This window comes from Anastrepha ludens, chromosome 2, assembly GCF_028408465.1.
Source record: "Anastrepha ludens isolate Willacy chromosome 2, idAnaLude1.1, whole genome shotgun sequence".
Lineage (NCBI taxonomy): Eukaryota > Metazoa > Arthropoda > Insecta > Diptera > Tephritidae > Anastrepha > Anastrepha ludens.
Window position 1 is genome coordinate 115,525,580 of NC_071498.1, and position 27,741 is coordinate 115,553,320.

Sequence of the window (27,741 nt, forward strand, 5' to 3'; positions counted from 1 at the left end):
CGTTTGTGTATCAGATAGAATAACAGAATTAAAAAAATCAAAACAAAAAAAAAAAACAAAAAATACAGTTAATGTGCGGAAAATGTATGTAAACTTCTAGTATTCACAACTTCAACTAGAACTTTTTTTTTACGCTACGCTCTTCACTTCCTTTCAAACAATGAATATAACACCTTTTATCCTTTGTTTCCTCATTAAAAATGCAGTGGTTTCATTTTTCACACTTTGACTGCAAGTGGACAGCCAGTGATAGTGTAGGTGTGAGCACTACTCTGCATTGACGGCAGTTTGCCTGTGTTGGCACCAGTGTTTCTACCGTTCGTTGCCTGTTATTGCCCACCGTTAGTAGCGTTTAAAAACTCTTCGCTTGTCAACGTGATATATGAGAGTGGATAAATCAATATGTATAGGTAGGGGTGTGTGTGTGTGTGCGTGTGGATATATGCCTCTGAATAATGCTGCAATGATGCTTGTGAGTATGTACTTTAGCACCTTGTCATATACTTCAAGGAAATGAAGGAATGAAAACAATACCTAGTTATAAACTAGAGTGCACACATACACATACACACACTCACACGCATTCACCAGCAGTAGTACGAGTAGAAGTTCATATGCAGTCGTTTATAGAAAATTATGCAGCAAAAGGCGAATGAAACGCAAACTTATTGAATTACACAAATAACAGATGTTGGATTGGAAAGTATTGTACTCGTGCTGGCTATGGTTTAACACGAACATAATGCGCACACATACATACAACCGCCTTCTACACGTTTTCATTCTGTGCCGCTCATTGACTTCATCCTGTGTCACTTTTCTGACTCAACTGTTAAGGGAATTGTAAAACAAGCGTACGAGCGAGCGATCGAGCAACTTATATAAGGGCATCGACATGGCCGTCGACAGAACGAACGTCAAGGCAAACAAACACACGCTCACACGTGTGTGTACTCTAACACTCACCCCTGCTGTTGACAACACGCTCAAGGGGTGTCGTCGTGTGTGCGCCGTTAAATACCTATCGATGAGAGCGACGTGTTGAGATGGACCAACACATTCATTCAGCCACACCTAAGCATGTGCAGTGGGTATGCAGATACGTGTATTTGCGTATGTATACGTGTGTATGTTTGCCTTTCATATCAATTCATCCTTCGTTCAAGAGCTAACAGTAAACACCTCAGTGTTCTTTTTCTTATCGCCTCTCTTTTTCAGTTTTGTCAATGTATATGTGCATGTGTGTATGTGTGCTTGTGAGTGTTGACTTATTGCTGCTGCTGCTGCTATTGTTACTGCGTTTCACAGCTAAAGGCGATCAATTATCCGTAATTAGCCAAAAATGCCCCTGAAGGCTGTTAATTAGCTGAACAAAGATAATCAGAAGCCAATCAGCTCTTTGGCCAGCTGTGCATTGTTTAGCTGTTATTCTATAAATTTCGTATGAAAGTAGCTATTAAATATTGACTCCATATGCCGGCGGGCTAGACCTTGTGCGAGTGCATTAACCCAAACGCTAAGCAGTAAAAAGTGGTTAAAAAAGAACAATCGTATTTTTTTTAATATTTTTATTAGCATAAAAATTAGATGCCTGCATTTACTCTACACCATTGATTCAATTAATGTATGAGTAGTAATTCCCCATAAATGAAATTATAGTTTAGACTTTTTTCACTAATTAATTTTGGAAACATAAAATACAAGCAACTATCTGTAATAACTGTGTAAGCATTCTAAACCGCACAACTAAATGAATTTATGCGTTTTTAGGGAGGGGAAAATTGTTGTAGTAGCTTTAAAGATTCTCAAACATGCAACGTTAATTCCAAAGCAGTTATTTTTAATATAATGAGAAGATGGCAAACGCATATTGAAAGAAAAATATTTGGAATGTATTACCTCTATTCAGCTGGTTCAGTAAGTAGTCTATCTACCATTTACCAGTCTTATTTTCGGTAGCTTAGGTTAGGTAGGTAGGTGAAATGGTTGAGGAACCACTCTGGCCCTCCCCAAGTAGCCATTATGAGGCCTCCAACAGGCAGATATCTATAGCCAGCCAGAGCTGTTGATGTAATGGAGCAGGTTGATAAGATTTAGGTTAGCGGACTGTCCCAGGCTGTTGAAAAAACGAACACCCAGTGACCACAGCCAGTAGTCCAAGAATTAAGCTCGCCTAATGCCATTTGAAGGATGCCACTGATCGTATTAGGACACAGTTCTGCCGACATTAGCACCACATCATCAGCGTACGCCACCGCTTTTACCCCACCTCTATTAAGTTTTATTAAGATTTTGCTAATCACACATAACAAGTGGAGATAATATTCCCCACCGTGGAGTACCTCTATGGACTCTCTTAGTTATGTTGATATTAGCCATGTTAGCTTTGATGATCCTGGTCTCTACCATAGAGATGATCCAATTGCTGATACCATTTTCCACCCCTAAGTCTATGAACGCCCTTTGGATAGCATCAGTGCTATCTGCGATTATAGACTTTACAGTTTGTAGAAAGTTGATTTTGAATGTTTTGCTGTCCATTGCAGTAGCCTTTCTTGGTTTCCTGCAATTGATTTGTTCATAAGCCTTCTCTGATCAGTGAACTTCGTGCCGAAATTTCAAAGAAAATATTCTATTTTTCATTAATTTTGGGAATATCTATAATATTATGCCACTTAAACGACTTAGATTTTTGGTATTTCGAACCACCAGTCACCTTAGTAGCACCAAAATGTATGGCTGAACTTTTTGACCTAATAACAACAAAATCTAAGGTGGTTGTTGCTTCTTTCCACATATTTTAGCAAGTTATTGAGTGATATTTGTCTATGTTTCATACGTATTTCCATACCAAAGATTTAATATTTTGTTTATTTATTTATCACATTTGAATGCTTCATAATACTCTGGCAACACCTGCTACGTTGCTTCGTTTAAAAATTAAAGGAGCGAAAACGAAGTGGGGGATGCGAACACGCCTACTATTACTTGGGAATTGAGTGCAGCAGATGACTTTCTTTATTAAAGGAAAAAGTACTACACGCCTTAAAAAATAGCTTCTCCACCTCTAAGGGAGCAAGTGGATTGAATATTAACACACGTTCAGATACATATATTTTTAATGCTTGTTTGAGTACTTGGTGTTGTTTTCCGGTTGGTGCTTCTCCCACAAAAACAACCACATTCTTGACACCTCATTTTACACACTTGTCAAGGGATTGGCAGAGACAGAGTGGGAGATGCAATAACAAACACCTAAAAAGGAAGAATTTGTACCAGCTGTGAAAAAGATGTTGGTATTTACATTGGAGGAATTCATATATGTATGTGCGAGTATATATACCGTTGTATGTACTAGTATATAAATACTACCAGACAAAATATGCACCTCTATGGGTATTAACAAAAATCAGAATTTTACTAATTGGCTGTTGGTTAATTCTTGAAAATAGTGTAAATATGTCTGAAGTTTCGGTAGTAATAAAATATATGATTTTTGAAATGGCAACAAAAGCATTAACAGTAAAAGAAAAACAAACGGACTTTCGAATTTACTTTCCTAGAATTCTTTTCTTGACTTTCCTGTAGAGTCGAACGAGTCCATTTTAAAAAATTATCTGTAAATTTTCGGTAGTAAATTTAATGATTCCTGACCACTACGTTAGATAGACTAGAAGTGGAAAGACCTATCTGTCTCTGGACCTCGTCCCTGCTTGGCTGTAGGGAAGTTAATGCGGTCGCAAGAGGGGCTAAAGTCACTAGATTCGTGCACAGGAGGACCCCGCAAGGTGGTATCCTTTCGCCCCTACTTTGCCTAGTAGCTATTGACGAAGTTCTGATAATGCAAAATAGTAAACGCCGATGACTTGGTCCTGTTGGTATCGGGACCATTTCCCTCAGTCCCTGTACTCAGTCGCTGGGCTGCCACTTGGGCCTTCGAGTCATTCCTGACAAAACGGAGCTGGTGCTATTTACCAGAAAATATAAACCTCCACCCTTTCGACTTCCCCTAATAAAACAACCACGTTCTCCCGCTCTCATCGGAAGTTAGGTATCTTGGAGTGATACCTAACTTCAATTCGACTCCATTGGAAGCTACACATTGAAAATCGGATAAAGCAGGCCAGTATAGCCTTCTACTTCTGCAAATTTATGTTTGGTAAAAAATGGGGACTCAAGCCACAGGTCGTGCTGTGGATGTACAGCGCAGTAGTTTTGCCATCTTTAACGTATGGATGCTTGGTTTGGTGGGAAGCTCTTCGTAAGGGCTATAAATCACTAAACTGGGAAGGGTGCAAAGGACTGCAAGCATTGGCATCACTGGAGCATGTAAAACATGCCCCAGTGCTGCGCTGAATCTCTTTTTGCACTTATTTCCCATCGAATTTTCCGTCATTTCCATCGAAGCTCAAAGAGCAATCAATTTAAAGGAGATTGGCTTCTGGAGACAATTTCTCAAGGGACATGGTAGCATTTTAGGGCAGTTAACAACGTATTTCTACGAACTTCGAACAGATCTCTCTATTCGTAAACTAGAGTTTGCGGGTCGTGCTAGCGAAATCTTTCCAAATAGGCAGGATTGGATCGAGACCGAAGCTTGCACCTCTGTCTTCACTGACGGTTCCAAGATGGAATCGGGAGTCGGAGCAGGGGTTTTCTCTAAATCAGCCAATTTATCTATCAACTTTAAACTGCCGAACACTGCTAGTGTTTTTCAAGCAGAAGTCTTTGCGATCCTGCGGGTATGCAAAATGCTTAAAGAATGTGAGAGCGAAGGAGCTATTAACATTTTCTATAGTCAAGCCGCGACTAAGGCTCTGACGACGCCATAGTGTGGAACGAAATTAGTAAACTCCTGTTAGGAGGAGGTCAAATCTTTTGGGTGTGCAGGTGACATTTCTCTGATGTGTGTTCCAGGACATAGGAACATAGAGGGAAATGAAATTGATGATGAGCTTGCCTGAAAGTGGACTGAATTGGCCTCATAGACCTACTACCCGGTCATCGGCATCCCCTTGACAGTTGTTAAAGGGAAGCTGCACAAATTATTTCTCAGGAAAGCGCAGAAAAGATGGACCTCCATTTCTTCATGTGCTATTTCGAAAACCCTTTGGCCCCAATACGATATACGAAGGACTCAGAAAGTCCTTTGGACTCCTCGCCATTCAATTTCCAAACTCGTAGCTGTATTTACCGGTCACTGGACGATCAGCTCACATGCGGTAAAGCTAGTGTTACCATTTAACCGTATTGCAGAAGTTGTAGGGACCTCTCAGAGAAGCAGACTGTAGAGCATTTTCTCCTTAAATGTCCGGGTTTGACAGATAGACGGCTAAAGTCACTGGGAGCTCCCTTCTTCGACAGCTTAGAGCAGTGCGCCAACCTAAATCCCATCAAACTCCTCCATTATATCAACAGCTGTGGCTGGCTGTAAATATCTGCCTGTTGCAGGTCCCATAATGGTATCAAAACTGCTGTTGCAGGTCCCATAATGGTATCAAAACTGCGCTTTAGTGCTACTTGAGGAGTGCCAGAGCGGCACTTCAACCATTTCACCTACCTGCCTAACTTAATGATTCCTTCCCAAAAACAGTTGCAGGTTGGTAGATTACTAACCCGCCTGCCCCAGCTCGGAGATAGGATGTCTATCTGCACCCCCAAGCAGGTGATTGTTGTATACCGCGGGTGGTATTTTATTTCGTACTTACCTTGCATATCTACAGGGTATTACCCGATCCGCCACCTGGGTACGCGTTCGATGGGAGACAACCAACTCCGTACGATAAGCAATTAAAGCTGATCAGTTTCTCAGGTACCTCAGAAAAAGCTTCAAGGTACTGACCTCAAGATCCATGCTAGACAAAAGAAAGCACTGCAACTCAATGAGCTTATTTCAGAACCATTTGCAGTGGGCGCACAACAGTATGCAATTGTAGAGAAATTTTGCTACCTTGGCTGCATGGTAATCCCCGAAGGCAGCTCTAAGGTAGATGATGGGTATAGGACTAGCAAAGCTATTTCAACATCTCGCGCCTTTGTGGAAAAATAACAAATCAGCTTTCATACCAAATCGCGCATATTTAAGACTAATCTCAAACAATCATACATATATGAGATATGGTTGCACAACATGGAATGTAACCGGCGAATCAAGAGACACCTGTAAACGTTTGCCAACCGCTGCCTGCACCGTATTGTGCGATCCCACTCGGATCTGCTAAAAAGCTAACTAGCTAGACGTGGCGACTGAAATTCGAAAAAGGAAGTGTCATTGGTTATGACATAGGGTTAGAAGAAGTTATGACAATGTTGCTAAGCAGGCCGTGCATTGGAACCCCTCCCAACAAGCTGGCCGAAGAGTGGTTAGCTCACGTACCACCTGGAGACAATAAATATAAGCTGGAAGTTAAAGGAAAAAAAATAATAATAATAAAATAATATCACTTGCCTTGCCGTTGAGAGCACACACTCTCGCATAATTGTCCAACGAATTGTTAAAACAAAACGAGGGAAATGGTTTTTTACATTTTCAATGGGATGAAAGAATTTGTTGATTCACTAAAATTAATTGTTTTAAATCGGATTTCAAAAGCTCCAAAGAAAGAAAACTAATCGGGAGATCACAAAATTGCGAAATTGGTGTTTCAAAGTCTTTATCGTTAGCCGAGCTGTGTGACTTGTTGCTCTCGCCTGATGGAATCAGAAATGCAAAAAAACAAAAAAACTTGTTCAGCAACTGCCTATAGCACTCACCAGTTCTTGTTATGCTGAAGGTGTCCTAAAAAGGTTTTTTCCCAGCAAATGTCGCACCAAACAGCCACTTTGAAGAGTTGTAATGACTTTTCGTGCATTTGTATAGATTCACTATGTAGCAGAATAAAAATCATATCTATAAGCAAAAACACATAAGGGAAAATATGTTTCCTTACCCAGTAAGTTTTAGGATACGAAGCCATCCTCTCCTTGCAACAGGTTAAACGTAACGTGGGAGTTAGTTGACCTCGCTTGACGGCCAGCAAACAGGAGCTGGCGAGCGTTTGGCACCTTGTATTGGTACTCATTTAGCTCTTTCACCGAAATTAGAGACAGCGAACAGGAACTATGCCGTCAGGATGAGACTTTAACACACTAAATGTTGCAATCATGCTATTTTCTGACCTCGGTACGGGTGGATCGTCCGAATATGAGAGATACAACGTTGACCATAAGACACTGCCTGACATCCGCGTCCGTAAGTTGGATGTCTAAACATGGGTCATTTTATTTAACATAGGATTTTCTATCTTAGATGAAACTACTTATATAAGGTATTAGATAAAAGTCATTATGTGGACATGTTCTTAATTTATGGAACAACCCTGAGTGCAGTTTATTGTCAAATGCTTCAGTTACGTCGAGGTATACAAGTCATCATTAATTTGGGGAGCCTTTCTAAGAACTTCCAGGGTTGTTGAATGATTTCGTCTGAGTCCAAACTGGGGTTGGCGTAGAGATTCATGATTGTCATGCTTGTCACAATCGCTAGTGCAGCTTTTTGTTTAGTTTTAGTTAGGAGCTAAGGAAATATTAGTTTGGAGAAAAAGTAGTCCTTTATTTTCTCTCTAGATGGCTGTAGTGATCGATATATCGTCAAGTGGGCGGGTTAATCGGAAAATGATGCGAATAACACAGACACTCTTCTCTAAACGACAACTTTCACCCACTGGCATATACTTGTTGTTTTTGCTAACGAGGCTCCGTCGACCGAGTCAAGGCGGTATAACCTTGTCAACACTTTAAGCTAGGTTGTTGAGGTACCCGTACTGAGAGCTGGTAGTGCTTAAATAACCAGTCTACAACCGTCCTCGCCGACACCCAGGCAAGTTTGGTTATATTAAGCGCCTTACCACGATATGCCGGCTCTGCCGTGGCTGACCATACCCTTCCGCGCCTACTCGAGGGACCAAAGCGCAATGGCAGAAATAAAAAAAATCTCAAACGAATCCAACTTCAGCCAACCCCACTTCAGACCAACTCTGGTAAGGTAGTCAAAGTGGGCTTTGAAAAGGTTTTCAAGGCGGCTTCTGGGAGGGTTGCAAAAGCAACCTCTGGCAAGGATACCTCGGCGACCATAGTGAAGGTTGAAAGAGAAAAATAAAAGATCGTCCGGCGTACTGCTCAAGGCGCGGTACCTGAGAGCCAAGTTCATTCTGACAAAGATTGTCAAAAATGAACAGGCTGGTAGAGCGCACGAGCGGGACATCGAGGACCGTGCTAAGGGCGGGGTCACGAACAAAGAGTAGGAGGTCGCAGTCGCATCTAAGCTTAACCAGTCACAACAACAGCCTAACTAATATTCACAGGACGTAAGTTGTCGCGAAGCCAAGATAAGCAAAAACTTTTCAACCCAGGGTGCTAAAACTAATCCCTGCGTCAGGCCGAATAAGGCAACACTTCATTCCGTTGAGAGTTACCAGATGTTAACAATGAAAGTCAACAAAGAGAAAATTCGCTACATTTTACAGTTTTTCATTGATAAGGGCGAAAATGCAAGTCCGCCCGTTCAGGCATTCTTTGGTGTTAAAGAATATTTCGATAATGTCGATAAAATCACAGAAATAATCGAAGTTCACAGTTCATCGTAGCATTGCCCAGGAGCTAAATATGGACTGTAAACCATTTGCAAAAATAATGGATTTCTTTTTCCTCAAACTAATATGTATATTGAGTTTTCTTACAACTCTAACAAAAAACTGTAGATGGCATTCTACGCTAGTAGAATTAAGCTATTTTGCTATTTTAGCAGCTAATTTTCTATATAATACAAAGTAGCAGAAAAGCGAAAAACCACTACGAAATGTTTCCTCCTCCCATCTCCATACGCAACTTAGCATGTTTACATTTTTATGAGCCTCCAGCTACTATTAAAATCTATAAATTCACACGCAATGCTGCCAACTAATCGCCACCGTCACTGAGTCAATTGACTATCTGTCAACCGCCGCACTGCTTGCTCATTAACGCCCAAAATATAGACACTTCTAATCCAGCAGTCAAATCCCTGTTTGTTAATCGGGCCCATGAATACTTGGTGTTTAATTCAGGCGAGCACATACAATATATACACCCATGTTGTACTTACAGGCACATTCACACATATGTAGTGAGCATATGGGGAAGTCCCGGGGGTGCATTAGTCCATTTGTCTGCTTTGTCGCGGCTGGAACATCTGCGTTGCAGGAATCGCCCAAAAGCTAAATCCATGCATCATTTGTGATTTTGCGCCTGCGTCTGTTTTTCAGCGGTTATACTATATGTATGTATATATACATGAGAATATGTATGTGTATATGTACGTGTATATGTATGTATGCGCTTAATTGCCTGGTTGATAAGGCAGCTATGAGTGCACGTGGAGTTACAGTGAATTGCGATAAAATCTCGTGAGACTCAACTTTGCCTCATCACGCAACCCGAATTGATAGGCTAAATTATTGCGAATGAGATAAAATTCAAGGCGCTTATATGTAGTAATGTCACTCTCATGCAATATATTTGAATTTAAATTCATTTGAAGGCTTTGTTTTCATTCGCCAGAAATGCTTATCGGTGGGAAAATTTCATTATGTAGAGATTTAGGATACTATTGGTTTCTAATGCCCAATCGAATAATCGAATAAGTAGAAAAAATGCAGCACTGAGGCTTTAGTTATAATAAAGAATTAATTGCAGTTATTCCATTGACTCTTTATTTTTGAAGAAAAAAGGCGAATTATTAGTTTTGCCAGACATTTTTTACGATTCCGAAGCCATTTATCTGCATTAAGAAATTGCATTGGGTGTTTAGTTTCCGAGCAATTTCATGACTATTTAACTGGTATTCCAATTTTCGCCAACTACTCGAGGATCAATGATAGCTACATTTGCAGACGACGCAGTCAGCTAACAACAATGAAGATGGAGCAAAAAAACACTGTAAGATACGCTATCAGTTACAACAGAATGGTTTGAAAAATGTGGCATTGAGGTCAATAAAGGCAAAACACAACATGTAAAGGGTTTTCCAATATGAGGTTATATTCAAAGAAAATTGATATTTTTTAATGTAAATGACCGGATGTTTATTTCACTGTAAAGAGGAAGGTATGCCGTTAATAGTAGAAGATAACATCAGGCAAATTACCACCACGACCACGCTTACAGAACAACATCCTTTTCATGAAATTTTCCATAACCGAATTGCAAAGTGGTTGCCCAATGTCCTCAATAGCCTCACGAATTCCATCTTTGTGGTCTTGAATCGACCCTGGGCTATGGGCGTATACCTTCTCTTTCACGTGGTATCAAAGAAAAGAGTCACAAGGTCTTAAATCACAAGATCTCGATGGCCAATTGTGATCACCTCTTCGAGAGATAACACGGTCCGGAAACTTTTCCCGTAAAAGATCAATGGTTTCGTTGCTTGTGTGGCACGTTGTCCAGATCAATACCATCCAATGCCGGCCATAAAAAATCGTTAATCATCTCTCGATAGCGCAATCCATTCACTTGAAACACCTGTTACTGGGTAACCCTTTAGTATACGTGAAGAGAAAATCTGCAAGACATCCAATCCAAATTAACGGAGAAGACATAAAAATACACTCAAGTGCAAAATATTCAGGCATCACGATTGACTCAAAACTCTCATGAAAAAAACACATACTGAACAAGAGAAACGAGATGAAAAATAATTTCGACAACTCTACTGGCTACTAGGAAAACAATGAACCCTAAGCTTATTTAATGAACAAATGATATATAAATCAATAATTAGACCGGCATGGACCTATGGACTAGAAATTTGGGGGACTGCCAGCAAACCAAACATACAAATTATACAGAAAAGTCAATCTAAGATGCTAAGGACAATCACAAACGCAAATTGGTACAAAAGGAATGACGATATTCACCGCGTCCTCGGCATATACACTGCCACTGAAACATTAAAAAGAAGCAGCAGCAAGCATATCTTGCAACTATTAGAGCACAAAAACTATGAAATGAGACTGATACAGGAGATGGAACTTCACAGATCTTGCTCGTACTCTAATATAACTAAAAATATAAAAAACTATGTTGTGTTAGTAAAATTATAACTAAATACCACCAAAGACAATAAGGTTCTCTTCCAAACTCCAACACCAATTACTGATTTTTAATATTAACAGATTGTAATTTATAATACAAATCACAAAAATAAAAAAATAAAAAATAAAAATTTCAAAATGTAACCAATTTTTAGGGTCTCTTTAAGAAAATTCCGCGGCGGTATATAGTAAATTAATACAAAAACAAAAATATTAGCCATTAAAATTTGTTCGAAGCGTAGGAGTAATTAAAGTCTACCTCTTCTTATGAAGAAACGGTTTACAAAGGTATTTTGGTCCTTTAAAGGCAACCAGGTCTTACTTTGGATGAATATTTATGTGCTTATACAGTGCCTTTTAAAAACTGTTCATCTTATTTTACTAAATAGAGGATGATGAATTGGACCCTCTCATTGAAAATAGAAAAAAAACAAAAAAAAATTAAAAAAAAAAAATTGTTCAAGTCTATGCAGAATATCTTAAAATGAAATAATTTAGTTCGGAATGTATCGAGTGTTTTTTAGCCGAATGAGAACTATCGATATCGACAACTATGGTTTGACAACTGAGAATGGCAAACTGTGTTGAAATTTCGGTTCAGTAAGGTTTAGAGACAGAAAGTTCCTGCGTACGATTTTTGGACCTTTGCACGTTGGCAACGGCGAATATCGCAGGCGATGGAACGATGAGCTCTAAGAGCTTTACGACGACATAGACATAGCGCAGCGAATAAAGATCCAGAGGCTACATTGGCTGGGCCATGTCGTCCGAATGGATACAAACGCTCCGGCTTTGAAAGTATTCGATGCGGTACCAGCTGGTGGTAGCAGAGGAAGAGGAAGGCCTCCTCTGCGTTGGAAAGATCAGATGGAGAAGGACTTGGATTCACTTGGTGTGTCCAATTGGCGCCGGTTAGCATGAGAAAGAAACGACTGGCACGCTTTGTTAAGCTCGGCTAAAATCGCGTAAGCGGTTATCGCGCCAATTAAGAAGAAGGAGAAGGTTTGGCAATTCGACATGAATCGCCAGAACAATGCTTTCAAATTGTGGAAATTTACTTTGAAAAAAGAATAAATAAATCTGTTCGCGAAGTTCATGGAGCGCTGGCGGAAGATATGGATGTGGACGATATGTGGTTTCAACAGGACGGTGCCACTTGTCACACAGCTAACGAAACAATGGCTCTTTTGCGCGAAAAATTTGATGGCCGAATAATCTCATATCGCGGCGATGTCAATTGGCCGCAAAGATCATGTGATTTGACACCGTTGGACTTCTTTCTTTGGGGTTATATGAAAGAAAAGGTGTACGTCGATAAGCCAGCAACAATTCAAGAGCTAAAGGATGAGATAATTCGGCACATTAACGGCATAGAACCTCAATTATGCCTCAGCGTCATCGAAAATTTGGACCATCGGATGGAGGTGTGCCGCCAAGGCCGCGGCGGCCATTTGGACGATATTTTGTTCCACACGTAATTGAGCCATACCAATATTATCATAATAAAGAAAAATGACGAATACGGAAAAATTGTAATCGTGGGTTCCATTTGAACACAAAAAAAGTGCTGCCCAACTCAAATGTCAAATTTTAATATTTCGACAACAGCTCACTTCAATGTAAAGAAGACAATTTGGCGAATAATCTTTAACATGCAAATATTGTAGAAAGAACAATTGTCATCATCCACTTATAATGATGCTGCTTCAAATATTAGACAATCTACATATCAGGTCAGTCCATAAGTTCGTGCGTATTTCACCCATGATTTCACTTTAGTACGATTTTTGCATACAAAAAATTCTTCGCGGAATATAACTGAGCTATTTATATTTTCTTTCATATATTGTGCATTCAACAAGTGATTCTAATCGCGGATAGAAGCACGTGTTGTTAAAAAATAAAATGGAATCTTCGAACGCGTATAAGAGACATATTTTGTATTTTTTTATAAAAGTGGTAAAAATGCAGCAACTGCTGTGCAGAAATAAACACTATTCACGTGAGTGTAAGGACTGCACAAAAGTGGTTTTCAAAATTCCGAAGTAGTAACTGGGACGTGGAGGATGCCCCGCTGGCCGTCCTGAAGTCTTTAACTCCGACGCCTTGCTCGAACTCGTGTAAGCTGAGCCAAATTTGAGAGTCGTTATGATAACTCAGAGGTTAAATTCCTCGCATGGAACAATTCGCAGGCACCAGGTTCAGTTGGGAAAGGCTTCAAAGCTGGGAAAATGGGTTCCGCATAGACCTTCCGTCGCCTACCTTCAGCAGAGAGTGAATGTGTGTTCTCAGCTGCTGCAACGGCTTGAAAATGAAAGTTTTTTGAACCGTATTTTTAGATAAGGATGAAACACCAGAACCGACCCCTACACATGGCCTTCACCCCAAGAAGATTCTCCTGTCTATTTGGTGGGATATGGCCGGTATTGCTTATTATGAACTTTTGGAACCAAACCAGACGATAACTGCTGATTATTATTCCCATCAGCTATCAAACCTGAATGAGGCACTTAACAAAAATCGACCGTCTTTAGTGAATAGACGCAAAGTGTTGTTTCACCACGACAACGCAAGACTTCATACCGCAAGGTAAGCTGAACGAGTTCGGATGGGAGCTAATGCCGCATCCACCAAACTCTCCGGATATTGCACCTTATGATTATCATCTTTTCCGTGGACTGCAATCCCATATGAGTAACAGGAACTACTCCTCAAAAGAAGCTATAAAAAGGGATATCGAAGCGTTTTTTGGCTCCATGGACAAACAATTTTTTGAGCAGAGAATTAAAAATTTGCCTAAACATTGAGACGACATTGTAAATAATGAAGGAAAATATATTATTGATTAATAAATACTTTAAACATCTTTTTTATTAATTTTAAAACCACCTTTAGAAAACGCACGAACTTATGGACTGAACTGATATATGTAGAGTTAACTAGTATTAAATTAATAAATTTTAACACAAAACATTTGTGGTTTTCAATAAAATATGTGTATTAATTTTTTTTTTGTTTTTGGAAACGCTTCGAGGCTCTTATTTTCTACTTCTAACATATGTTGTTTTATTTGGCCGCATTCAAGCACTTCATGTTTCTATGGTGCCTACGCGTTTCTTCCAGGTTGGCTGCTTTCAGAACGCACATAATTTAAAGTGTCGAACACATTCGCTGCATAGTCGAAGCGAGATTGTCTAGCTTCATATCTTGCTGTACAAAATGCTGCAGATTCTTTGCTCGGAAGTCCTTTTGAAGCGCTAGCTGCTTTTGAATAAGATCTGCAGCACTTGAATCGACTCGCTTTTGAACAGTTGGTGCACGTATCGTGAAAGAAGGACTGCAGTTATTCGACGGTATGGATACGTCCGAATCGGGTCCACTATTCTCTGCTTCTACAGTAGCAGGTAGTCCCACACTTACAGTGCCTGTGATTCCGTGTGTGCTGGTCTCTAAAGCGGTCAGTCTGATGACTTCTTCTTCCATTTCATTGAAGTGGTGCTGCTTAGATCGGCCACCGCCAGTTGTTGTTTGCTCCCTCTTACTTTCGGACAATTTTCGCTTTACCTAAGCCTTCCAATCTAACCACATCTGAAATAAAAATATGTTGTGCAAACAAATTATTTACTTATGTATATACAGCCCTTTATTACCTCTTTCCAGCTTGACATCATACATCTTTGGTTAGCGGGCCCATACCGTTAAACTGCTTCGCAACATTTTGCCAAAACTCGTCTACCTCTTTCTTAGAGCATTTGGAGAACCCCTGAGCAATCCGTGGCTTCTTCTTTATTAGCTCCAACAACTTGGCATACTGCTGCCCTGTTGTGACAACTTTGTACCCGTGAAAATCAAATAAAAGTACATATATTTCAAAAAACTCCTTTTTGTTTAAAGTTTAGTTAATACAGGACTTACATTTTACAGCTTTCTTATTTGTTTCCTTTTACATTTTTTTTATTACTCGTTCTAATTTCTGTCCGTTAGTCTAACGTTGACGTAGAAAAATTGTACTAAACTGTAAGATTTGTCGTTACGAGTTTATTCAGTGCATGCTACTCTACGAATTTCGAATGTACGTTCGGAGATATTCGAATTGTGTGATTACAATTTCTTAGTTTCTACGAAAAACAGTCTTCGACGAATTCTATGATAGGGCTGATTAACTCAAACTAATTTGCCGAACTTTGTGTAAAGAAATGCATAACCTGGACAGAATAATTTTCCTTGCAAGTCAGGGACTCGAAAAATCAAAAAAAGACTTCCACGAGCGTTTGCTTGAGTAAAGTTTTCAAGTTATTCAGCACACAATCCGGACTTAAAGTCAAGACAAATTTGCGGGCTGTGGTTAAGAGATGATTGGGATGGTACCATCAGGCTCCTGCTAATATGCAACAGCTTTGGAGCCGCGTAAAATTGGAATAAGAAAATATTCCAAGCCGAATCGTGGAATAATTAATGGCGAGTAGGCCTAGACGTATGAAGCAGACTAGTAAAACAAGGAGGTGTGAATGTGCACTGATACAAGTCAGCCAGCTTTTACCAAGATGCCGCATAAAAGTGCCAAAGTGAAATAAACATTCGTTCTTGCTGTGAATTATTTCTTTTTATGTATGATTATTTTTTTCCTTATGCAATAATGAATATAAGATAATAAGGGTGAAGTACTGAAATTCTCGAAAAAAATGGAAATTTTTTAAAATTTTAAGTCACTTTAATTAAAAAGAAGAAACCAAAATTTAAACATGCGCTCAGTTCGGTGACAAACAGAAATCCCCCTGACTCTTAATATGCCATACACAGCGACCATTAACAGTGAATGTCACGATTCGAATGTTCCCACCACCTTTTTCGCTGTTATTCACATAGCCACCCACTGTTCATGTTCCACAAAATGTTGACGCAACAAACTATGTTGCTACAACCAAAAATGTATACCAATAAAAAGGGTGCGCACCCCAGCAAACGTACAAACGTGCTGCCGAACAAAAATGTTGTAGTGTGTGCTGGTTGCATGCAACACGGCAGTGAAGTGTGCGCATTGCCTGCCGCAGTAGAACGAAGTTGATGCTGGTCATGTGTTGTGAGCGGGAAATTAAGGAAAAACAGTGAAAATCGAGAAAAACGAGTAGGCCAAACACGAAGTAAACATTGAACATCGCCCTCGTCACGCACAGTGCGTTCGGCGTTAACATCGTCAGCGCCGACGTAGTTGTCGTTGCTGTAGTCGGCCGTAATGTTGCTGCTCGCTTGCACTGTTAGGGCAATATTTGCTGTTCTTGGTTGCTGCTGTCGTTGCCATAGATATGCCAATGCAGCTGCTGTTGCTGTTGCTGTTGCCATTGTTGTTTTCATTTTCGTTCACATTCGCTTAACTTCTGCTTTCAGTTCTGCTCTGCTGCTGCCACTGTTGCTGTTACTGCTGCTGCCACTGCTGCTGCTACTGCTGCTGCTACTGCTGCTGCTACTGCTGCCATCATCGCGCAGCTGTTCGTCGTGTCGTGTGGGCGCTCCGCCGAATGTGCATACATATGTATGTACCGAATAGTTGATATCACAAAAAGTATCTGCTGGGAGATTCGTGCATCTCAGTTGATATTCGTGGCTCGTCTCAGTTACAACATACGTGTGCGGCACGGTGACACGGTAGTTTTGAAATCGCCAGCGGAACATTTAACGTTCGTGATATTGTATTATGCGCGCCGTGCGGTGCGGTGAGGTGTAGTGCGCGATAATTGGAACGTTTAAAGCCAACAAAAAAATTAATTTAATTTTACATACCCTGCTGCTGTGTAGCATAATGATGACGAGGCCATATGCGAAATAGCAGTTCCTACAGAAATAGTTGTCAAATGTCAACTGCTGAGTTGCTCGAGCTCGACAATAATATTCGCGTTACTATAGGACTTCTTAAAGTTCACAACATACGAAACATGCGTGCAGCAGTGAAAGCCTCAATTGGATAATGGCAAATGCGAAAGCTAAAGAAGTAGAATTCGAAGTAGAAGCAACATTCAAAGCTTCACGCTAAATAGTCGAAATTCTTGGTAGCCAAAGGCTCACAGGTCAACCAAGTGCGTGTAAATTGTGTGGTGCCCATGACGGTGTGTTTGTGTGCCTGTTTGCAAGTGTATTCGCTAATGATGCAGGAGCTGTAGCGGCGCGTGGTTTTCGCTTTCTTCGCCTCCGCCTCCGTCTCCGCGTTCGTGGTGTGCGTGTGCGTTTGCCGTTTGCGTAAAAATAAACACGCGCTAAAGTATCTGAAAGTTGTACGCACAAGTTAGCTTTGGCATCTTGTGAAATGAATTTGGGCCACTCGAGGAGAAAATAGTGCCCAGAGCAGAAAATCTACAAAAAAATAAAAACAAAAATAAGAAAGAAGAAAATAAAAAATAAAAATAAGAAACCAAAAACGATTTGTCACACAGCTGAGGAACATAATAACAAAAGCAGTGGCAACGGCGTAGTGCGTGTGATTTGAACTACAAGGGAGGCGAGTAGGCCAGAGTAGAGCAGAAAATCAAAATCAAAGTCAAAAAGTTTGATCCATAAAGAAAACAAGATTATGATAAGCGACATGCGAATATGTATTTAGAAGCAAAATAAAAAAAAAATTATGAAAAAAAGTTATATGAAGAAGAATTAAGTAAAACAAGTTCGAATACGCAACTAACTTTAGATATGTGATGTTTACAACCAGCCAAAAATACAAACGTAAACATAAATAAGCGCAAATACACTCACATATGTACACCTACACATATAAGTAATATGTAAGTCAAGCATAGTGCGCCTCCTCGGCTCCTAAATGATTTAGTGACTCCAAATAAGCAGAGATAAAGTGGAAAGTGAACGTGGATATATACATACATCCCTACGTAAGCAACCCTCCTTGCATACAATCAACTGCCATAGTGCAAATCATAGTGCAAAATTGCCCAAATTTCGGGTGTGTATGTGTGCGCGCTTGCTTTTGGGCCCAAAGGTGGCGACCCATTTACCACAATTCTTTGCCGCTGACCGATTTCCGGTGCCGCATAATAAATAAATACACGCACACACACACACACATACATATGTATGTGTGCGTCTAAGTTCGTATTTGGTATGTGTGTTGTGCAACAAAATCATTAATTTTCGTTATCCCAAAACCAAAATAAAGCAAATAGAAATAAAAGTAAAAAAGTTGACAGAGCAAGAAAACAAGTGAACGGCGCTTGGCATTTGTCAGCTTCAATAAAATTCGCATTAAAATTTGAGTGCAACGTTGCAGTAACAATATGATGGTGTTGTCATCCAGCAGGCAGCACTAGCCCCACTAACCGAATGCCTTCATGCAACAATTTCAATTTATCACAATTTGTGCGTAAGTGCTCGTGAACGCTAAGCGATTAGTGAGTGACCAACTGGCTAAATATACATACATACATATGCACATATGTGGCAAGAAAGCACGCAAATTTGTCGAGTGACCCAACAGAAGTGTAACTAATAGCATACATACACACATACATACATATATATATGTATGGATATGTAAATCATACTAAAATAATAACAAATTTATTGGGAGCTGCTTGGTGTACATACAGTGAATTGGTGAGTGTTATTTTGTAATTTACCGTTATAGAAGCTGCATGCAAGTAAAAGAATATGAATTAGCGGAATTTGAATTGGTCTGCATGTGGTTGCGTGCAAAATGCAAAGTGGACTAGTTACATATACAGTGCACTCTCCCATAAGCGGACACCTAAAGGACTCAAAATTTTTTTCGCTTATTGGAGGTGTCCACTTATGAGAAAGCGTAAAAAAAGTTGATAATCTATTATGAAAGCATTAACGTGTTATGGGAGGGTTGTCCGGTCAAGAATTTTTTTTTTTTTTTAATTCTTAAAAATTTCTGGTATGTGCTGAAAATAGTGCGCCCTTATGGTAGGTGCGCACATAAGAGAGGTGTCCTTTAGGAGAGAGTGTACTGCACACTGCGTTGAATAACTATAGCACAAGGACCTATTGAGAACTTTTGACTATTTTCGACAATGCTTTTTATGCTTATTTGATTTAATTAACTTTTCAAGAAAGTAAAGTTAATTTTCCCAAAAAAACCATAAAAATTCAAGTTTCAAAATTTGTAGAACTTAAAAAAACTCAACAAATTTGCATCAAATTTCAAATTCTTCAAACAGAAAGTTGAGAAAAGTTTCAGGTATGCAGCCCATTGAATTTTGGTGTAATAAAGTGCAAGTTTTAGGTGGCTCAAAAGTCGCCTTGATTTGTGACAGTTTTTCGTACTGACGGTGTTTGCTGTGGTCTTCCATATAAAAATATGTAAATGAACATTCATTATATGGAAAAAATGCTCACGATTGGTAGCAAAAATATCTTTCAAAATTTAACGCGTCACTTGAAGCTTGCACTTTATATATATTATATATATATAATTGGCGCGTACACCCTTTTTGGGTGTTTGGCCGAGCTCCTCCTATTTGTGGTGTGCGTCCTTATGTTGTTCCACAAATGAAGGGACCTACAGTTTCAAGCCGACTCCGAATGGCAGATATTTGTATGAGGTGCTTTTTCATGGCAGAAATACACTCGGAGGTTTGCCATTGCCTGCCGTAGGGCGACCGCTATTAGAAAAACGTTTTTTCTTTTTTTTTTATTAATTTTTGGTTTCACCGAGATTCGAACCAACGTTCTCTCTGTGAATTCCGAATGGTAATCACGCACCAACCCATTCGGCTACGACGGCCGCCGAAACTTAATATAATATATTACACTGAAATTTGATGGGCCATAAAACTGCATATCCTGACAAATTCTAGACGTCCTAATTAAGGACTGAGAAATTTATTGAATTGGAAATTTGTTGAATTTTTTTAGCTTTAAATAAATCTCCAAATAATTAAATTGAAAAAAATGCATGTACTTTTTTCAGTTTTCACTCGATGTGGAATGAAATGCGGGAATAGTATTTTGCAGGGAGTAGCATCAGGTGGAAAAATCGCTTTTGCGCCATCCTGGTGTACACTAAAGTTTGAAACAGGCTATGTGAAACTGTAGCAAAATGTTTCAAGAAACCAAGTACTTGTGTAAATAAGTATGCGGAGCTGTAGAGAGAAGTTCAAATCGTCAACGACTTATTTGAGCGCAGCCTTGAAAACGAAACCAAGGCAGAACATTTATTCATTTAAGCTACCAACGTAAAGCCCGTTTTAATGTAGAAAAACGATCAAAAAGTTTAATTGCAATCAAAAGCTTGGATTTCATAGGGTTTTCGCGTTGGAGTAGGGAACGATGAAATTGAATAAAATAAGCTGTGTCTGCGATATCAATGAAATTAGCTTTTGTTGTGAAAGGCCAATGTATGGCATTAGGGTAGAATGTGACAGCCTTCAAATGTCTGCAGTGCATCCTCATAGTGGCACGGATCCGGGAGCTTCAATTTTCATTGACCCTACTGAGTAGATTCAGTTGAATTTGTATATTGGTTTGAGTTATGTTAACTTTGAGGGAATCAGTTGATTGTGGCTTTTTGCCATAGAAGTGCGACTTCAGGAGACTCCGCATGAACAAGTCTAGCCGAGTCAAATCCCACGCTGTTGCTAGGTAATTCACGTATCACACCTTTCAATTTTTTTCGATATAGAAATAATGCATAGAGTAACCAAAGTTCTGCAAAAAGAAAATCCAACGAAAATTTTTTCGGCCGCCGTCGCCGAATGGGTTTGTGTGTGACTTCTCAAAAAAAATATCTGCCGTTCGGAGTCAGCAACACTATGAGACAGTGCCGAGTACTGTTGGAACGTCCATGGTCTACGACCGAAATGTTTGCGTGTCCACGGCTCTAAAGCAGCTTCTAAAACATTTCCCGATATTAAATCGAATTCACTTTGACACCAGCTTCGATAAAAACGATTGGAGAGCGCCCATAAGCGGTCACTGCGGCCCAAACCATTACTTGCGATGGGAAATTGCTTCGAGTGGCCATACGTAGACTCAAATTCTCGTATGAGCGTTCGGTCAAGTAAACAAGATCGTTTTGAGTGGTTATGAACTGCTCAATTAGGAAATTTGGTTCATTAGAAAACACCATGTTAGGAAATTCGCCACGTTCCTGCAAGCGCAACAACTGCTTTGCTCTTTCGCACCGAACTTTCTTTGCTGGGGTGACAGTTCGTGTGCTTTTTGGAACTTGTAAGCCTTGACCTTGAGCTCATTTTTCAATATGCGTCGAATGCTGTCTTGCGATGTTTTGAGTTCTTTGGCCATTTTTCTTCCACTTCGACGTGGATTTCGTTCAAGTCGAATCTTCACTTTCCTGTTGAGCTGTTTTACAGATACAAGCAGTGTGAAGTTGGTAACACTTCATATCGTTCACCCTGTATATATATACAATTTTTGAGTCAGCAAAACTCAAATTGCGGAATCTATTAGTACGAAGCTAGTAGTTTCTCGACAAGTAGGACGTCAAAAAAATTGCGGTATTTACTCACGGTGGGCTTCAGCATGGGATAGATTTGACAAAGATGTCATACAAAATGGCCTACTGAGATTCGTTACTGGCTACGTATTTATGTGAAATCAGTTTAGTTTGAAATTCTCAAAATATTTTAATTTTTGTGAAAAATCCCGAAAAAGTCGACTATTTCGTATTGATCAAAATTAAAAATTATTTATATTGGCAGAAACTGAGAAGAGTAATAATAATGTACGCTTATCATTAGTTCGCTTAGTCTTAGAAAACATTTTCCTTGCTCAACTAATCTATCAGCAATATACGATGCACAGCTCACGCTCCAAGCTTTCCTTGCATATGACCTGATCGCTACAGTTTTCTCAATGGCTATTGGCCACTTGCAATCATATCTGCCCATCACTATATTCACTATATTCCTTCCGCTCCATAGTGAAGTATAGGGTCACATCTGCCCATCGGTACAAACATACAATTTATTAATTTTCAGGTATTCCAGTGTAGCAACAAACAGTAAGATATGTAAAAGGGGCTCATCTACCTTAAAACGTCATTTCTTCTATTAGAATTGTTTCCGTAAAAAACAGAGAGAACCGTAAAGCTTTTTAATGCATTTCAAATTTTCAAACATTCATGTCAAATAGCTAAAATAATAATTTTCAAACGGTCGCCTTAGCCGAGTGCGTGGCTATCATTCGAACCTCCCCGGATGCGAAACCGACTATGGGCAAGAAACACCAAATCAAAGAAATGTTTTTTTTTTTTTTCTAAAAGCACGTTAGTTTAGAAGAAATTTTTTTTGCTTACCTCTTTTCCATGTAAAAAATATATTTATATGGGGGAAATGCACAACACCATCAATAAAAAAAAAATTAAACAATGCAATTTTTAGAAAAATTTTTATTATTTCTTCTGAATTTGGTACATGGCTTGAAACTTTGATTTAGAGTTATTTTTTTAAAGATCGAATTACATTTTCAATGAAAATTAACGAAAATTAAAAAAAAATTGAATGCCAAAATTATATGTACATACCTACATAAATGTTGTTTATGCCCTAGCCTTATTGAATTTTTTAGCGATAGTTATTACATTTTCGCATTGGTAATCGCTTTTGGATGGCACGCTTTATCTACCGAATATGTTTGAAGGATAACGAACCCCTAAACGCTTCTAAAAGAATGGACGTAACATAGATGGTCTTCCAGCTATTACTTTTAAAGGCAAATCCTTATTTATTGAACTTTAACACTTATTTTCCACAAGTCGTTATCTTCCGGTGAGTTTATTGTTGACTGAAAAAAGGCTTCCATGGCACCAATTTTCAAAAGGGGTAATAAAAATAACATTGCCAATTACAGACTGACAGCTTGATAACCTACATACTTACTAAGCATACTGGTGTGCTCGGAACGATTTGTTTCTGAATGTGAAGAAGTGATCCCTTGCTACTTTTACTAGGAGGTTCATTCTGTTATGCACGAGTGATGATATTTCGGGATTCTCTTTAAATAGTGTTACTGAAGTTAAGTATGATATTTAGGAGTACATTGAGACTCGAAACCAAACCTCATCACTATATGAATTATATTATTTGGAAATCTTATGCAATGCTAGCTTTTGTCCGGCGTAACAGTCTATCTACTCGTATATCTGACCTGTATACTTTGAAGGTTTTATACATCTTTTTTGTAAGATCTACATTTGATTACGCTGCCTTCGTTTGGAGGCCGTGTCATGCAAGTCATATCAGACGCATGAAGCGAGTTTATAAAATATTCATTCCCTTTTCAATCCATTCGTTAAACTTCAGAGAACCTTTCCGCCTTATGAGCCGCGTTTTATAGTTTACTACTGTGGGCAAAAAGCAAGGTGAATTTGGTTGTAAAATGAAAAATCTTTATTTATTCTTGAAAATCAATTTCATCCCCTTCAAAATAATCCCCTCTCGATGAAATACACTTATGGCAATGATTTTTCCAATCCCCGAAACATGCTAAATAGTCCATTTCCGGTGTAGCCATCAGCACCTTCTTCGATTCAGCTTTTATCTCCTCAATCGACTCGAAACGCGCTCCCAGGAGTGGTCTCTTGAGTTTTGGGAATAGCCAGAAGTCACACGGAGCCAAATCAGGCGAATACGGTGGTTGCGGAACGATATGCGTGGAATTTTTGGTGAAATTGTCACGAAGAACGAGAGCAGTGTGAGACGGTGCATTATCGTAATGCAAAAACCAAGAGCTGTTGGCCCATAATTCTGGTCTTTTTAGACGAATTGCTTCACGTAAACGACGCGTAACGCTCAAATAATATTCCTTATTAACAGTTTGTCCAGGTGGAAGCAATTCATAGTGCACCACACCACGAAAATCGAGAAAACTGTCATCATGACCTTTATTTTTGAACGACTTTGACGTGCTCTTTTCGGTCTGGCCGCACCTTTAGCACGATATTCGCTTGATTGGTCGGTTGTTTCAGGGTCATAAGCATAAATCCAAGTCTCATCTACCGTAATGATGCATTTGAGCTTGTCCTGATAGTCTGAAAGCATTGTTTCACACACATCAACGCGACGACTTTTTTCCAAGAAATTGAAAGTTTTCTGTACCAAACGAGATTTGACTTTTCGTGGGCCCAAATGGTCTTTCAAAATGGTTTTCACAGATCCTTCTGATATTCCGATCATATCAGTAAGGTCTTTAACAGTCAACCGACGATTTTTGAGCACTAACTCCTTCACTTTATTGACGTGTTGGTCATCTGTTGTCGTCGATGGTCGTCCGGAGCGCTCCAAGTCATCAACACGTTCTCGATCCTCTTTGAAGTCTTTGTACCACTTATAAACATTTTTCTGTGACATAGTCGAATCACCAAATGCCTTCTGCAACATGCTGAACGTTTCCGCAGCCGAAATTTCGTTCCACAAACAAAATTTGATGGCACTTCTCTGCTCAATCAAATCAGACATTGTAAAAATCGAAAAATGCACTCTTGGTCGTTTGGTAAACACAAGCGTAAATACTCGTAGATTACTGATAATGACATTCACATGAAAGTTGGCCCAGATGTTACTAACAGTGCTGCCAACTCATGAAAAAATTAACTAGAGCGAAATTTTAATCCCGCGAATTTTGACAAATAAATTCACCTTACTTTTTGCCCACTTTTATGAAACCTCTGCATAGTACATTTGGATTTCTTGTCTGCAATTTTATAGTTCACCTTCTGAATAATTCAGTTAACTGTCCATGAGTAGTCAGCGTTGGGTCTCAATATTTTATGGTGGAATACCAAAGTGCAATATGCCAAATTTGCGCCTTCGAAAAGACTTCCATCTGAGACAGATTTGGAATCTCCCTGCCTTGTGGAGCTGCCCGTAACCTGTTATGCGGTAATTTTTAAATGGTATTAAGTAGTTTTGTTTTAATTTTGCTTATGTGGCTAATTAAATAAATAAATAAATAAGAATATGTACTAAAAGAAGCAAAAAAGTATCCTGGAGATATGGCATTTTCCTTTAAAAAATTGAGTAGGAAGTGTAGACAAGAGGTTTCTATTGTTTTATTAAACCGATTAACAGGCTCTGCTTCCCTAAACCTTTTGATCTTTTGGACGACTACCTTTGGAACAGAGACAACAAATATAATTCGAGCACAAAAGCGCTTCAACTCATTTTTTGACTGCCGTTTAATAGCATTTACATCATACTTTTCCACGTAGATGGGTAAGAAGGGGCGGACCTGCATTGTGACCTGCAGGGTTGCCTGATTAAAACCCTCTTTTTTATATATATTTTAATATTTTTTCGATATTTCAAAATATTAGTCTACAATAATCCTGTAAATAGCCTAGGAAAGCTGCAGCTACGATTTAATAAAAAATGGCAACACATCCGAATGAGCGGGTCGTAGAATGAGTTAGAAATGGAAATTGGAAATGGAAGGCATGCACTTTGAACTTTTTATGTAACTTTGATCTTTGGTTTTTTTTTCTTGTTGTTTTTCTTTATTAAATTTTTTTACTTAATAAATAAACAGATGATTGAAAAAATTAATGTTTTAGAAAATAATAACTTGCCACACCCCCAAAACGTAGGTCCTATGCTCCCAAGAGGAGTAAAGATTGGTTGGTTGATTGACTTAGTGAATCTCCAAGAATATAATTTGCGCATCCGCACCATTTTGTTGTAACATTCTCGCTGCCAACAAGTTATACGGATTATTCCTACACGACTCTATCCAGTGTCTGCGATTGAGAAACCTTATTTTGGTTGTTTACGTCTAAGCCAACCAGTTCTTCGAGATTCTCAAAAAGCGTTTTGCCAAGGGTTGACATCCGCGCTTTCCACAGGGCAGGGTATTCACAAAAGGAAGTGAAGGTAGTTTCCTTTTTCTTCGGTTGCTTACAACTGTGACAGTTTAAATTGCATTTTGGCTGTTTGCACTACCAGTTTGCACTACCGTGAGTCTGCAGGCATCCCTTCGTTTGTGGCTGCAGGTTGGCCACAACGTTCTGCTAACTTTGCACTTCGTCTGATCCCTCCATCTACAATCCGCTATTTGTAGGTATTTTGGGAAGATTACATTCCTGATTTTACCCAGTGGGGTGAATACCGATTATGCAAGAATGTTACTCATGGTAGATTTCCCTGTTGTCAGTTCGTCTGCGTTTTCGTTTCCTTCAATGTTCGGATGTATCGGGACCCAGATTAAGATATTGCCATTGATTTTCGCTCAAGGCTGTAGGGCTATTCTTGCTTTGCTCCACTAGTTTCGAGGTTGTTGCAGCCAAAGGAGAGCAGTAAAACAAAGTCATTAGTTGGGCGGATTAATTAATATTAAGACTTTTGCTTCTTTTTATCCATACTTTTAACTTTAAAATATTTTACGTTCCAGGTTAGGTTAGAGAGATCCAAAAGGATCCGTAGTTTATTACCAGTGTTGTTGCAGTCATGTTAAACACACTTGGCGAGTTTTAATTAATTAATAGTTCAAACATTTGGCAGCAGTATCCTTTAGACATGACAAGTATACTGATCTCAGGCAGTTGTAAAGAGTTCTGCTTAGAGCAGAGCAGTGGCAAAGGAGGTTTTCTTATGTGTCCCTTTCTTCTTCGCAGAAGTTACACGCGTCGGTTTAGACCAATCCCATTTTAGTTGAGTGAGACAGTGTCCCGCCAGTGTTCCAACTAATATTTTACATACCTACCTACCCTAAATTAAGTTGGTTTTTTTTCATTTTGCAAGTTCGTTGCATAATTTTGGCAATCCTGTGCGAGGTCGAGGCTTCCCAGAGCTAGTTTCTGGTATAGTTCCTCGTCTAGTTTAGTTTTAAAAACCGAGAGGGAGATATAAGGGTTCGACGTATTCATCTTAGGCAAGCGGGTGCCTGCCTTAGGAAGCTCGTCAACGCTCTCATTTCCCTCTATTCCCTTGTGCACTACTGCCCAGTAAATTGTGACCAGTCTATTCTCGCAGAGCTCGTCCATTTTGGATCTACGTATCACAAGCTGACATCATTACTTTAATAGCAGCTTAACAATCGATGAAGATGTTAGAGCGAGTGTCGAGGAGAGTAAATTCCAACGCTAATTGAGCTGCTTTGGTTTCAGCATAGTACTCAGCTCTAATGACCGCCATGTCTATCCAATGTGTGAGTCGAGGACCTCCAAGACTTAGCGACCATTTTCCTGTATGGCTATAAGGCTTTAGAAGCTTTCTGTGCGCTTTCTTTCTCATTAAATGTCCATGACAGTTTGCTATCCACAACAATACCTAGATATTTAGTCGATGTTTCAAGTGCTAATTGAACTCCAAGCTTCGGAGGAGACCAGTTTGGAATTTTGTACTTCCTAAGTCTGTTTTATCGGGCTTTTCTTCCAGTCCGACCACTTGTAGATTTCTCCAAGCGTCCTTGTGAGTATTTGACTTATAGTTTGTGGACATCTAACTGAGATGATAACAGCCAAGTCGTCAGCACATGCCGTCAATTTTGGTACGCTATTCCCAAGTTTTATGTGCTTCTTATTCATAACTGATCACCCTATCGGAAGATTTATAATTTTTGAAAAAATTGCGTCGTATATCAATCATATTAGACACTGGTGAACTAGACAACTGCAGGATAGACAAGAAAGGGAGAGCGCCAAAGTCAAGATTTC